This window comes from Lissotriton helveticus, chromosome 12, assembly GCF_964261635.1.
Source record: "Lissotriton helveticus chromosome 12, aLisHel1.1, whole genome shotgun sequence".
Lineage (NCBI taxonomy): Eukaryota > Metazoa > Chordata > Amphibia > Caudata > Salamandridae > Lissotriton > Lissotriton helveticus.
In genome coordinates, this window is record NC_136073.1 from 343,182,950 (window position 1) to 343,198,656 (window position 15,707).

Below are 15,707 nucleotides of genomic sequence, written 5' to 3' on the forward strand. Positions count from 1 at the left end.
TCTCGGATAGCCTGCTCAACCTCAAGTGGGGAAAAGACTATATTCAACGGAAAGGTGCCTGTGGTGTGAGACTCATCAGACTGCGGGACAATGGCAATGTGTAATGGTGTCGCAGGGCAATTTGCCATAGGCAATTCATCATTGTTATATAGTGCCGTGAAGTAACTAACCCACACGTCTTCCACTATAGCTACCTCCAAAGAAGCAGTCTTTCTCTCTGCAAAAAACGGTGCGTTAACTTCTTTCCAGAAGGAGATATTGTCCCGAAGGGCGCTAGCCCTTATTAACGCTTCCCAGGCAAGATCTTTAATTTCTTTTTTCCTATTTTGAAGTGCTTGTTTATAGACCTGCCTAGCTGCTCTGACTTCCTCGAGATCTTTCGGCAGGGCCTTTACTGCCTGAAATAGAGCTTTATGGGCTCCAGTGCAGGCAGAATTGAACCAGCCATTCGTTCTGACCCTCTCATTGGCTTTTTGCTTCCTGGTCAATTTATCACTGATAGTGGCTACAATCTTGTCATAGGCCGCTACGATCTTGTGGGGATTGGGATATTGTTCCAGGCATGTCATGAAGTGCCCAAGGTCTTCCGTTATTACCTCCTTTAAAAAAATGTTTGGGTCGACCTTGGCCCACTTGATAGCATACCCATTTCTTCTAGCCAGGGAAACTGAGTGACGATATAATGTTTCAGACAGTCTTGATGCGTGGCTATCATGGCTGCCTGCAACAAAACTGCTACTAATTGGAAAGTGGTCACTCAATACTAAATCATCTGTTTTAAAGCCCTGTACAGAGCCCTGTTTGCTATTAGACATCAACATAAAATCTATGATGGTACCTGACCCCCGACCATGAAAAGTTGGTTGAAAATTAACCGTTGGCTCGCATAGTTCATTTGCGTAGCCTAGGTCCCAGTCATGCATTACTTGGTTCAACAGATTGCCGAAATTGGTGTGTTCGAAATGCGTGCTAGGTTCACCTTTAAGGTTTGTTATGCCGCAGATGTCTAAACCACTATAAGGGCATAGATGGCAGTTAAAATCTCCCGCTATAAGAATCCAACCTACCTCCCGCGTTCCCCTATTTAAAATATGGGTTAAATCGTCCATAAGCACTTTAGCATCTTCTTTCATGCTGTTGTTATATAAGTTAATCAGAAGAATGCTCAGCCCTTTCCCTTTGACAAGGAAACCCTGTAATGAATGACACGTCCTATTATTGACCCCCGCATTATCTAAACTCTTCACTGACAGATTTGCCAGATTAGAGACATACGTGCAGAGGCCGCCAGAACCCCTACCTCGGTTACCTTGAATAGACGGTGTAAAATGGGTACTGAAACCCTCTATATGGGACTCCTCTTGATCCCAACACTCCTGAAGACATATGATGTCAAACTTATCGGCAAAGGATAGGAATGTAGGGTCCCCCGACTTCTTAGCGAGACCTGCAATGTTCCATGATGTTAAGGCCATGCTGGCTCTCCTCGCGGTTTGTGTTAGGTCTATTTCCCTCAAATGTGGACTCAAACTATTTCCTTCGCTGGGTCCTATTGTATCTAAATTTCCCATATTTATTTCATCAGAAGGGACTTTATTGTTATATTCCTCGTTGGAGACTGTAACATCGGACCCCACACAAATGGAGCTCATGGTTAATTGGGATAAAGAGGATGATACTTGTACCCGGGGAAGGACAAGATTGGTTCTTAACAGGGTTAAGCTAGTTTGACAGGGAGAGTGTTTTTTATTGCACAAGTTGGAATCTCTCCTTGGGGGTGGAGAAGCAGTAGAGGTTCTATGAACCTGTTCTGCCCTGATTGAATTTTCTGATGGCCAATCGACCATTTCTAGGCAGTTGTATCTGTTTCTCGTAGGGATACCCCTCCAGCCTTCCAGATTAAACTGCTCCCTTCTAGGAAACCAGGACAGAGTTTCCCAATCTCTATTCCTATTCCTGTTCCAGCGACCCACTTGGTTCCAGGTCCACTCCGGACCTTCCTCCCAATTTTGAGTAGCTCCGTATTCAAAGATATTCGATGGTGGGTAGAAAAAGGAAAGACGATGGGCATCAATCCCCCCCCTTTTTGCCAGGTTAGGCCAAGAGCAGATATAATCAACCGTGGCGGGATCGTCACAGTTGATTATAATGCAGTCCCCCTGTATACTTTTTCTTACTTCGCCAATCCACGATGCTCTGCGTACCGATGAGATTCTGCTGGGATTTGGTGACTGCAAAGGTCTATTAAGGCTCAGCCACTGCAGCATCTTATTTCGAAGGGACCAGGATGGTTCGTCTGTATTTTCAGGCAGCTCTGGAACCCCTGTAAGAATAACGGTGAAGGGACTCGCTTCGGGTGGTAGATGTATCGGACGCCTGAACCTCACTCCCTTCTTTCCATCACCCGGAGGCTGCGAGGCCATCACTTTAGGAGGTATAAGTGGTGTGGCTTTCAGCTTGGCTGTCTGATTTGGACCTTTCAGCACACCAGGGGTGGCCTGAGAGATGTCTTGTGTTATATTAGACTTTGCCTGCCCAGCCTCGGGGGGAGCCTGGGTAGTGACTTGTTTTATTTTCCGCTCTGGTTGCGAATTAACAACTTTAGCAGCTTGTGTTGGTTTCACGCGAGAATCACAATGAACTAATTGGGCCGATGTACTAATTATTTTGGGTTTCCCCCCCCCTGAGTTAGTTGGGCCTAATGTTTTCTGAGTAAAAGGTGGTGTATTCAGCTTCGCTAATTGTTTTTCAATGTTCATTAGGCTTCGTTCCACAGGATGTAGGTGGCGTTTAAAGAGCTCCCCTATACTCTTTAGCAATTGAGTGTTAGATACGCATACTTTGCATGTACCCTCCTCCGCCCCCATGATATTTAAATTCTGGGACGTTTCTGAAAGATTAATTAGAGGAGTATTGCTAGCATTTAGAAGGCACTTGGTGGTCTGGTTTAATCTCTGAACCTGAATATTGGGGGAAGATATACATTTATTTGAGTTAGAATTAATCTTTTTTTTCTTCGCCCGTTTTGATATGGCGCCCTCCCTTCTACCCTTGACATTACTTTCTGGGGGTTCTACTTGTGTTTGGGACCGATGTAAATCGGGTGTTTTTTCTAAGTCATCAGATAAATGTGAATAAAGGGAAAGCTGGGTAGCAGAGAGATCCACAGTGCTAGGGACAGTGTGGATCTCTGCTATGGCTTCAGATGGCAACAGCAGGGGGGCGATCGACCCTGGCTGAGTCGGGGTTAAAGCAGAAGCAAGGGGACCCATTGAAGACCTTCTCGCTATTGCCAGCTCATGAGAAACCCTACGCTGCAACAGGGTTATGTTCTGATCTATCGCCTTGTTTGTCCTAATGATAAACTGATCTATCGGGCCTGTTAACTGTGCAGCACTCAACGCCGTTTTACTTCTGCTCCCTCTAGTCAAGGCAGAAACGGGAAATGGTAAATTGTGCTATGCTGTCAAAAAAAATAATAAACAAATAGATGTAGGGAACAAGTAAATGTGTCAACAAACTCTGTGACACGATAATGGTCCAATAATTAACAATAACAAAAAATAAATAACAATGCAAATGACCTGGCCCAGTCCAGTCTTACCAGTCTATAACGGGCTAAAACGGGCCCGCCCTTGGCCCGGGCTTCGCCCGGCGTCCCGCGAGACGGGGGTGATGCTGAATTTAAGCGCCTCCAGGCGCGCAAAGCTGACAGTGTGTGCCGCTAGGACTGCTGGGGCTTGTAGTTTGTAAGCCCCGCCCACGCTCCACTCGGTGGCCTTACTCCGGGATGTTTGCAATGAGTTAGGCGGCGGGAGGCGGGCAGGGAGGACCCCAAACGCTGATTATTCCTCGGGCTGGAGCGGACAGCAGCAGACAAAACACAAAGGGCTTGGCACAATGTAAGATTCCCCCACTCGACAGGGGTGATGCTGAATTTAAGCGCCTCCTGGCGCGCAAAGCTGACAGTGTGTGCCGCTAGGGCTGCTGGGGCTAGTAGTTTGTAAGCCCCGCCCACGCTCCACTCGGCGGCCCTAGTCCGGGATGTTTGCAAGGAGTTAGGCGGCGGGAGGCGGGCAGGGAGGACCCCAAACGCTGATTATTCCTCGGGCTGGAGCGGACAGCAGCAGACAAAACACAAAGGACTTGGCACAAAGTAAGATTCCCCCACTCGACCGGGATGATGCTGAATTTAAGCGCCTCCTGGCGCGCAAAGCTGACAGTCTGTGCCGCTAGGGCTGCTGGGGCTTGTAGTTTGTAAGCCCCGCCCACGCTCCACTCTGCGGCCCTACTCCGGGATGTTTGCAAGGAGTTAGGCGGCGGGAGGCGGGCAGGGAGGACCCCAAACGCTGATTATTCCTCGGGCTGGAGCGGACAGCAGCAGACAAAACACAAAGGGCTTGGCACGAAGTCTGCAGTGGTGTAACCTTATCCTTAAGGACAGTCAGCGGGTTGTCAAAGCCATCGAGAAGAAAAGAAGCGTCCGCAGAGGTTCCGAAGTAAGTATTTTTCCTGACATTAGGTATCAAAGTGGCCGAATTAATACCTAGGACTAATCATCCCACTGGGGAGAATTAAAGGCCTTAGGATAATTAAGGGCCCTGAAGTGGCTAAATGCTTTATTCAAACCCTCTAAGGGTTTGCTGCTTGACTTAAGCTGATTGACTGGTCTGGCCAGAAATAAGTAGGTTCTCATCCATCACGCGACAAATACTGCATTTGATTACGATGTCTGTCTATATTAGTATCTTTAGAAGGTAGCCTGCCATTCCAACATGGCTGAAAGGATATTCATCCTTTTGTAGTCTCTGTGATGCTGACAGGTTTAGCAGGTTAAAAGATTGCTATAAAACTGAAGAGGCTAATATTGTTATGACTCAGGCGGCAGAAGCGTTTCATAAACCCAGATGAAGGAACAGCTGGATTCATGAATTTCAGTACTTGTGCAAATACTTCTAAAATAAATGGAATGCTACATTCCAGGTGTTGGTATGTTTATTATTTCTTCTCGAATCTCAGTATGACATCTCGTGTAGTTGATCTCTCTGTCCATCCTATATTTCTTTACTCAGGCAGACTGAAAGCAAAATGAATCATGTTTTTGTGGTTAGTGTGATTTCTACCGGTATTCCGTGGGTTTCAGTCCACATAGGGACTACTCGAAGGATATATTCATAAGAATTCAGGTTGCCCAACCCAGTCCATGCAAGAGAGTTAGCTATCGCCCCCTGTCTTGCCAGTGCAGTGTCGCTGTGTGCATGTAGTGCCCTGAAGGGGCAGGTTAGCTCTACACGACCGCCAATGCCAGCTACATCCTCACCAGTAACAGCCGGAGGCAAGCTTTAGAATATGTTCCTTATAGTATGAGCCATGCGCTCTAGAACAATAGAAACTTCTGAGAACCTACATCAAGTCGATAGATGCTTTTGCTATTCAGCTCCCCAACCATTCATTAATCAAAGAAAGCGATTCTCTTTTATCAGGCCGGGTATCTGCTTTATTTGTGAATATATTCGATACTTTACAGCCTACCTTCAGACCCTTTCTCTCCCTTTTGAGCAGAGATGTATTATCATCATTTGCTTTCACGCTGTGATGAAAATTGGAAAATAAATAAATAGGTCTTCTATTCTGCCAGAGATGCAATCGTTACTGTTTTCTTTTGATATGTGCCTTCTCTGTATATTTGAGCATAATAAAGTATGACAACATTTCGCCACGAAGATCAGATATTTAAAAGCGCTATCTTTCTCTTGCCCATGGTTCGGAATTGTGCTTTATTTTCCTTTATTACGATACAAACGCATGACTATGTGGAGAAATAATGAATCTTCATCAAATTAGGTTTTTTCACACCAGGAGTCAGCACTCCCCCCCATAATCTTTTCATTCTGAGCTACAGGTGCAATCCCATTATCTGTTTTGCAGCAGTCACAGGCATTCCTTTGTTGTGGCTTACTTTATTTCATTAGCCAGTGCTGATAAATTAGACCAGCACCCACAGAGGAATAATAGCCTCCATTTTATCTTTCTATATCCCATAATACTTTAATGTGGCCCATCTGCTTTTGAATAAGTCAGTGAAGCTTTAAGTAATTCAGCTGAGATTTTAAATGAATGAGATTACCTTCCCTGTTTAAGGAGTCAGAGTTTACTTTTCAACCATTGTTGGCACACACACACATGCATCCAACCCGTCTACATGTATGAAATGCCCTCCCATGCATCCACATGCATAATACAGAAACAAAATAATGCATGCAGTCTACAATAATAGAAGTCATTTTAAAATATTCTGACAAAGAGCTACTGAGATTAACAGCAGTGTATTATAGCATTTTCCAAAATAACCAAGGTTAAAAGGTATTCATTTCACAGTTTTGTGAGAGATTCATGCAACTTATTGTATATTCATGCTTATTTCTCTGTTAAAAAAGAAAAAATCGTGAATGTTTTTTCAATTAGGTGACTTTACTTATTTATGGTGGTACAACCGTACATCGCATGCAATTACTTCTCATGCCTTTTACACACTTTTTTTAGTGTGCATGTTTTTACAGCGAAAATGCATTTAAAACGCATGCCAATAGTACTCAGAGAGGCATATTAACAAGCACCTTGTTAAAATTATCGCCGTTTTAGCGGCAGGAAACTGCCGCTAAAATGGCGATAATGGGCTTGCTTATTTGCGTTATAGAATTCCAATAGAAACCCACGTTAGATGTGCAGGACATCTAACCTGGGCTTATATTGGAATTGTATAACGCATATTAGTAAGCCCATTATCGCCGTTTTAGCGGCAGTTTCCTGCCCCTAAAACTGCCATAATTTTAACGAGATTCTTGCTAATATGCCCCATTGTTTTTATATTTAAAAACAATGTATTTGTTAGGGGAGACCCCCCACCCTCCAACTTACCCTAAATTGCATTGTATTGGCATGCATTTTAAATGCATATTCGCGTAAAGATATCTGTGCTACAAAATGCGTTGTAAAGGCTTAACGACGTAAAACCTCGTTGGAAATGCTGTTTCCCCTTGTTCATTAGATGTACTCTTTCACTTAAATATCCTGGTTTCGGGAACAGGGACATTAAGCAATTGAGCTCTACCTTGTACTACTGAAAATTTCCTTTTCTGAAGTTGTGCGGTCCTGCTCTATTAATATGTATTTTGTTAACCTCTCTGCCACTGAGACTGGAGGTCCGGAGTCATATACGGATCCTTCAGCTCTAGGGTGCCCCTCTTTTCAACATTGATGAATATGGAATCACTGAATGTTAATTCACCAACATGTATGGAGTAGCGGAGAAAGCAAAAGACACACAAATGATGGACAAAATGCAGGAGAAATCAAAGCATTCACCCAGAGTCAAGAGATCTGGGATAAATCCATGTTCTTTTGCTCATCATGTCACCTCAGTTTAGAATCAGTAGATGCAAATCAGTCTTGACCTGTTCCTCATGGGAACAGCCCTGCCCGAACTGCCAAGCCAGGCCCTCCCTGGACCAGAAACAAGCATCCTGGGACCAGTTTCGGGGTTTCACCTCTCAACAGCCAGGCTAGCATAAATCCAGTGGCACAGTGAGCCTGGGACCCACGTCTGGGCATGCCAGGCACACTTGGGGCGAGAAAGCAAAAGACACACAAATGATGGATTGAATGCAGAACAAATAAAAAATTTCACCCCTAGTCAAGAGATCTGGGTTAAATCTATGTTCTTTTGCTCACCTTGCCACCCCAGTTTAGACCCAACCATATACAAATCAGCCTTAACCCTGCTCATCATGGGAACAGTCTAGCACAAACTGCCAAGCCAGGTCCTCACAAACTAGAAACAAGTGGAAGCGTCATCACTCGCCATTTGGCCTTTACTTTCACTCACACACTTGTACATGCACACACATTCACACATACACACATACACACACACTGTCTCACAAATAAACAAACTGTCACTGGCAAGCATGCACACAACATACATTAAAGCACTTACCTCAGCTGCCAGGAGGTTCCTATTCCAGGTAATTGTACTCCATTCTTTATTGCACTAAATGTAATTGATACATTATTCACTATTAGTGTTATTAAACATTGACAGAAAATGAGGAAAGTGGAGCATGACCTCTGACCTCTGGCCAGGGACCCGCTCTCTTCCCCCACAGCTCCGCTTTTGTGCTACTGAGAGGTGGCTGTTGGGTGTTTGAGCCTTGCCTCTGCTCTGCCCGCTGTTTCCCGCCTGCCTCATTAAGCCTGTTATTCTTGTGACTTGGGTGTCTCTCTGGTAATGTATTGTTAATTGTGGTTGCTGTGCCTTGTTGTGCCTCGTGACTTTGGCTGTCTTGTTGGTAATTGTCTGTACATTGTAATTGTGACTGTACCACGTAGTGCCCGTTTTTCCTTTTTTCCTTGTCCTGTGCCCTTGCCTGCTTGCTGTGCCCGTTCTCCTGCCGCCCTTTTCCTGCCGCTACTCCTTCGTGGCACCTCCCCCTGCCGTCCCCACTCCCGCCTCCCAACTGAGCTTCCCTCCTCCTTCCCTATTTAATAAGCATCCACCGCTATGACCGAGCTGCACTCCTCACACTTAACCCCAGAAGAAGCAACAATTGCGAGCTGTCCACACCGAACACCACCCATGGCCACTTCTCCTGCCGTCACTGCCACCAGTCCTTCACCAGCCTCCACACTCCCATGGGCCCTGGCCCCAAGCCAGACGCCAACAACACCGAAGCCCTGAAATGCATCCTCCTCAATGTGTGCTCCCTGCACAGGCATGCCTTAGAGATCGGGGACCTCCTCGATACTCTCTCGCCGGATGTTGCCTTCTTCACAGAAACCTGGACCAACTCCTCCTCCATCCCAGACATCGGATAAAAGATCCATAGTAAAGGCCGTCCGTCCGCCAAAGAGCAGAACGCGTCATTGCACACAAGATCTCCATCCGACTCACCACCTCCTCTATGAACAACCCCCGTCCACCACAGAGCACCTCCATTTCCGTATACAGACCTGCCAAGATCCACACTATGCGACATGCTCAACTACAGGGCCCCTGGACCGTGAACTGTGTTCACAACCACCATCTCCAACCTCGTCTTACCCCACGCCATCGCCTCCATGAACTCCATACTCATCGGAGACCTCAACTTCCACCTCAACAACCTCAACGACCCCAACTCCTCTACCGTCCTAGACAACCTCACTAACCATGGACTGAAACAGCTCGTCACCACTCCCACTCACAAGGCAGGTCACACACTGGACCCCATCTTCTCAGGAGGTAACAACATCCACTTCAGCCACACCTCAAAACCCCCATGGATTAACCACCATTGCGTACACTTCCACGTCAACAAACCCACGGCCCCCAAACCTGGACCACGCCCACTGCGAAGGAACTGGAGCACCTCAAGTCCACCCTCCACCACGACGCACCATCCTCTTCAACCGACGCCAACCCCACAGCCAAAGAATTACACAGATGGATCTCCAACTGTGCAGAGGAACTTGCACCCCTCTGCAACCCCGACAGACCCCAGGAAGGCCACCTGGTTCACTGCCAATCTCCAAGAATCCAGGTGCACATGCAGACATCTCGAAAAAAATTGGCAAAACAATAAAATGCTGGAAAACCACACCATACATAAGAACGCCATGACAGAATACCACCATCTCATCAGATCAACCAAACAAACGTTCATCCAGAAAAAGATATCCACCAACGCCAGAAACTCAAAGGAACTCTTCAGCATCATCCAAGAATTCACCAAACCGCCCAGCAAGGCCACAGACATCACCCCTTTCCAGGACCTCTGCAACAAGCTCAGCTTCTATTTCCATCTGAAAATCAAGGCACTCTACGACAACTTCAAAGAATGAACTCTGGAGTCTGAAACCACTCCCCCCTCCAACAACACCAGCCAACCCACAATCTCCACCTGGACCCCAACTACCACAGAAGACACCGAATCGACAATGAAAGGCACCCACAGACCCCTGCCCTCTGCACATCTTCCACAGAGCTGCCGCTGCCATTGCACTGGAACTAAGATGCACCATCAACAAAACCACCAATTAGCACCTTCTCTGATGACTGAAAAAACACGCAGAAGTCAAGCCTTCCTTCTCTTCATGGCCAAAGTCACAGAGAAGACCGTCAATGCCCAACTTATGACATTCATTGAAGAGAACTCCATCCTCAACCCCTCCCAATCCCGATTCCAAAGCAACCACAGCACCAAGACTGCCCTACTCGTTGCCACAGACTACATCGGCACCCTCCTAGACCAAGGCCACACCTCGGCCTTGATCCTACTCGACCTCTCCGCAGCCTTTGGCACAATCTCCCACCACACGCTCGCCACCAGACTCAACTACACCAGCATATGAGGTAACACCCTTGAATGGCTCCACTCCTTCCTCACCGGCAGGACCCAAAGAATCACACTGTCACCCTTCCTCTCGGAACCCACAGAGAACAATTGCGGAGTGCCCCAGGGATCGTCACTCAGCCCCACACTCTTCAACATCTACATTGCCCCCCTTACCGCTATCGTCAGACAGCATAGACTCAACATAGTCTCTGACGACACCCAGCTCATCCTCTCCCTCACCAAGGACCCCGTCACCACCAGGCTCAGCTTTCAGGAAGGAATGAAGGACATTGCAACCTGGATGAGCAGCAGCTGCCTGAAGCTCAACCCAGAGAAGACAAAGGTCCTCATCCTCAGACCCTCCCCCACCACATGGAACACCACCCGGTGGCCCTCTGCTCTCGGCAGCCCGCCCACCCCTACGACCACACCCAGAACCTAAACATCATACTTGACTCCTCCCTCTCCATGACCTGATAGGTCAACGCCGTCACCTCCACCTCCTTCAACACCCTCTCCATCCTCCGCAAGACCTTCAAATGGATCCCCCTCGAATCAAGTAAAAACGTCACCCACACACATAACAAGCAGACTGGACTGTGGAAACGCCCTCTATGCCGGAATCAACAAGCCTCTGCTCCACAAACTTCAGGCCATACAGAACATATCAGCCAGACTCGTCCTAGGCATCCCTTGACAAGAACACATCACCAGCACCTGTGAGACCTCTACTGGCTCCCTGTCGAGAAGAGAGTAACCTTCAAGTTACTCACCCACGCCTTCAAATGCCTCTACAACACAAGACCCCAATACCTCAATGAGATAATCTCCTTCCACGTACCCAAGAAAAACCTCCGATCCGCCGACCTTGCCCTCGTCAAAACCCTGTGCATCCACTGAGACAGAACAGGCGGACAGGCATTCTCCTACATTGCGGCCAAGACCTGGAACTAGCTCCTGATCCACATCAGTTATGCCCCATCTCTGAACATCTTCAGGAAGATACTCAAGACCTGACCCTTTCACTGAACGGAGCTGCTTACCCCCCCCTCCCAGCGCCTTAAGACTCTCAAGGAAGGGATGCGCTCATTACAATTCCCTGATTGATTGATTGAGCTCCAACTGAAATCCATAAGGATGAGTTGCCCCTGTGTTCCTGTTACTGATTTTGCCAAATCTGAGGACAGTGGTCACAAAGGCAGTGCCAGTGGTCACAAGGGGCATGGCAGGGATTGCAGCTGTGAACCTTAAATGACGTCCGTGGTAGAGTTGTCTTGGTGTCCCCAATATTCAAAATGTTTTCAACATAAAATGCACCTGCCTTGTTAAATATTACTCAGCCTCAAGTACATACATGGTAGTACTGGTGTTAAAAGGGTTGCACATAAAAGTGAAGAAAACTGTCCTTTATTTAAAATCAAGGTAAACACACACATTATCTCGTTCTGGGATGAGTATCGAACTATGAGGTTTTGGTACCAAAATTAATGGCTGTGCAGACATGTTTACGCATCCAGCAAATATAGCAAGTTGTTCACATGGAACTGTCACTGAGATAAAACCTTATACACTGCCACTGGGACAACATGCTGGCTTACCTACCCCAGAACTCCTCAAACCTACCTATTGCTACCCAATCCACGTAGTGCTGCTCTAATAATTTTTGGAGTGGGGGTGCTGCTTTAATGTTACATCACTAAAGCCACAGCAATTGTGATAAATCAAAGTGTCACACCAAAAATAGTTTAGCAAATGAACCACGTTGATTCAGCAAGAGAGTGGTAGGGGAAAGCATGTGTTAAATGTCAATGGTGCATTTTGAAGCACTGTTGTGACTGCCTATTGTCATTTACAAACAGCACATTTTATGTCAAAATGGCCAGTAAATATGCATAGACATGCAATTTTACTGGTGAAACTATTTAGCACACAAACAATATAATCTGTGGAAAGCGGTTTCAGCGAATATTTATCATTTGTGCATCACTAAGTAAATGTCTTGATTTGTTTTGATCCTATTAAAATCTTTGTTTTCCTCACTCTTCAGAATCACAAAAATGTGCTTCATTTGTTCTCCCCTACCTGCTGATATATTTCTAAATATGTGTATAGTTTATTTACAGGTATGTTAATGTTGGTGTGACATCCTATAGTCTTTCTTTTCACTTCCTGTACTCCAGCAAGATTGTCACCCAGGTGACTTTTACAAAATGATCTCAATTTGCAGTCGGAGAAATAAAAGTAAACACAAGTTGCTGAGTAAGCAGCAATTTGTCAGAAGGCATAGAATGACCTTTATCTTTGAACGCACATCAAATGTGACAAGATAAACACAAAATCTAAAGCTATCATTATTGCTCATTCACCTTCTGACTGCCAACATGGTTATTTTTTAGGGTGCTGCTGCACCTCCAGCACTTCTACTGCCAGCACCTATGAACCCAGTCTTTAAAATCAATGAGAAATCACTCATTCTGTCTCCAGCCTCCCACAAGAAGGTCACAGTGTCAAGAACACAGATTGTTAAACAGGCAGCCAGCATTCCCAAGATAAAAGGACATAGGAACATTTTTTTTAAAACTGTTCTTTTTCTCTACCCACGACCATTTAAATGTATCTCTTGGTTTCTGTGCAATTTGTACTTTTAAACTTGCTGTTTTCTTCTACCTGTGACTAATTGGATGTGTCTCTTGGTTTTCCCCTAAACAGTGCTAAGGCTACTAGAAGGCAACCCCATCCCCATTCTTTACAAGCAAAAAAGGCAAAATCCACCCCTACGCTTAACCAGAGTGTGTTTAAGAGACTGCTTGATCTGTCTTGTGGCCTAAATTATGTTTGGAAAGTGTCTTTAGCATTCATTTTGGCTAGAAATAATGCCATTTTCAGTGCCCGAAAAACAGTATTTCAGTGCCTTTAGATTTGCCCCTTTCCTGCAGGATAGAACAGGAACTAGTGTGTATTGAGCCAGTCTGTATCCAAGGAGATTCTGACTACAGGAGCACCTTCTTGCCCCCTGCACATTAGTTTGTGCTTTAGTGATTGGTACCCAGGCATCTGAGCATGCCTGGCCAGTCCCTTCAAACCTGCACAGGCCCTTAGGTTTTATGTAACATGCTCTTTAAGTATGTTTCCTATTGGTTGGTGCATCTGTGTTTTAGGTGGTTCCTAGGGCTATGGTTTCTATTGGACCCAGGACCTAAGGGTTGAGTTCTGATTGGCTGAATAGGCTAGGGTTCTAATTAGTACCTAGGACTAGGGTTTCTATTGAACTTAGGGTTTAAGTTCTGATTGACTGATAGGGTTAGGGTTCAGATTGATTCATAGGGCTAGAGATTATATTGGACTGAGGGCTTAGAGTTTGAGTTATGACTGGGTTTATATTAGAAATAGGACTTAGGGTTTGGGTTTTGATTGGTTGCTAGGATCAGGACTGTGATATGTTAAGAGAAACAGGGCTTCCTTTGGCTCTAGGCTTGAGGAGTAGAGTTCTTACTTGTTAGGGTTAGCGCTAGAGTGCCCATTGGATCACGGTTTCCTGATATAGGGCTATTTATTGGCTGTCTCATTCCGGGTGTCAAGGTTAAAGTTGGAAAGGGCAAGGGGAGTCATCTATGTGGGCCTATTGAGGCTGGGTTGAGCCTAAGACAAGAGATGCTGCCCATTTTACTATTTACCACAAACCAGCTTAAGCCATCCACATTCTCAAACATAGAAACACAATATCAGCAAACACACACTCCGCGTTTGCAATAAAGAAACTCTAACCTCATTTCAATGTCCCAACAACCACTACAAACGCCCAAAAGCCACATCTATACACCCTTTCATCCCTGCAGCCACACAATGGCACCTTCACTCTCACACAAATCACCACTCTGTCCTATACCACTATCAAATCCCCATATCCCCAACACAACACATGAAGACATATACATACCCTTAATCCCATCAAACATATACTCCCTGTTGATAAAAATATGAGCTCTACCATCTATTACTCATAACAGACCTCTTTCCATCACCACCAACGCTATACTCAACCCTTTCTCGTGTCATCCATCAACAACACCCTCCTCCTCTTTTTGCTCAAACCACACAGCCAAAAAATCCTTACACTCCACTCCCATATATATTGCCTCTTCCTGTTACCAAATCTAATACAAACACTCATGGCCACTGTCCATTACCTCTCACACACCATATACATTTTCCTCCAACACACATCACCACCCGATTTACCACTCAATATCCATTCATCAACAGTACTTTACAGCATAACTCTTCACAGAAGTTCACTGCATCAATATCTCATCTCACTACTCCACAAAAGCAAAACATGACACATAGCTGCACATCAAAATCACACACACAATGTTATATTATATACCATTACAAAGTAGAAATAAACACCCACAATCACCCTCATGACTACACAAATAAAACAGCTCTGTAACCAACTTTACTCCCAAATGTTCTACATTCTCCAACACCGTCCAGAAACACCCCAACACAGCAACACTCATTAATCCGCCTCTCATCCATGGCATAATTTAAGAGCTTTAAGCATTACCTACATGCTCCACCACCGACCCTACCCATACTCCTTCCATCCTAAACAGATGCAAATGAAATAGATAACAAACCACTCTTCACAACTTCATATCTCCAAGTCCATTACAAAAGACTACCCTACAAAAAAAACACAGCCCACAAACTCACTCTCAACTACCATCTCCACCCCCTGCACAAGGTTACCCAACAAAATGCCTTCTAAGCCTGCTGGATGATGATTACGATATAGACAAACAACACTATTGCTATCCAAACACAGTTAATATCAACACTAATAATACACCTGCTACAAAATCGCCTATGCAAAAGAGGATGTGGGCTTGCTGTTATATTCAAGGGATCAATAAATCTCACCAAAGATGATGACATTTCCATTCAAGGTTGTGAGACTCTCCTAACCAGATACAACTACTCCAACTTCCTCTAGTAACGTCCTCCTTCTTTACAAATTACCACCTAGCAATGCAATATTCCCAGATACATTTCTAGACATTTGTATTTCAAACCTTATGACACTACAATCCAACCTATGCATCCTTGGTGACCTAAACATATGGTTTGATACACCCAATATGACCCATCTAAGAACTATCGTCACTGGCCTAGACACATTGAACCTACATCAGATCATCCACAAACCCACACACATCAATGGGCGCATCCTAAATGTAATTTTTGGAAACCCAGAACTAGTTACCTTTCAAAGAATTACACAATAAATTCAGTTTCAAAACTCTGAGTGGCTCCAGAAAGATTTTGATA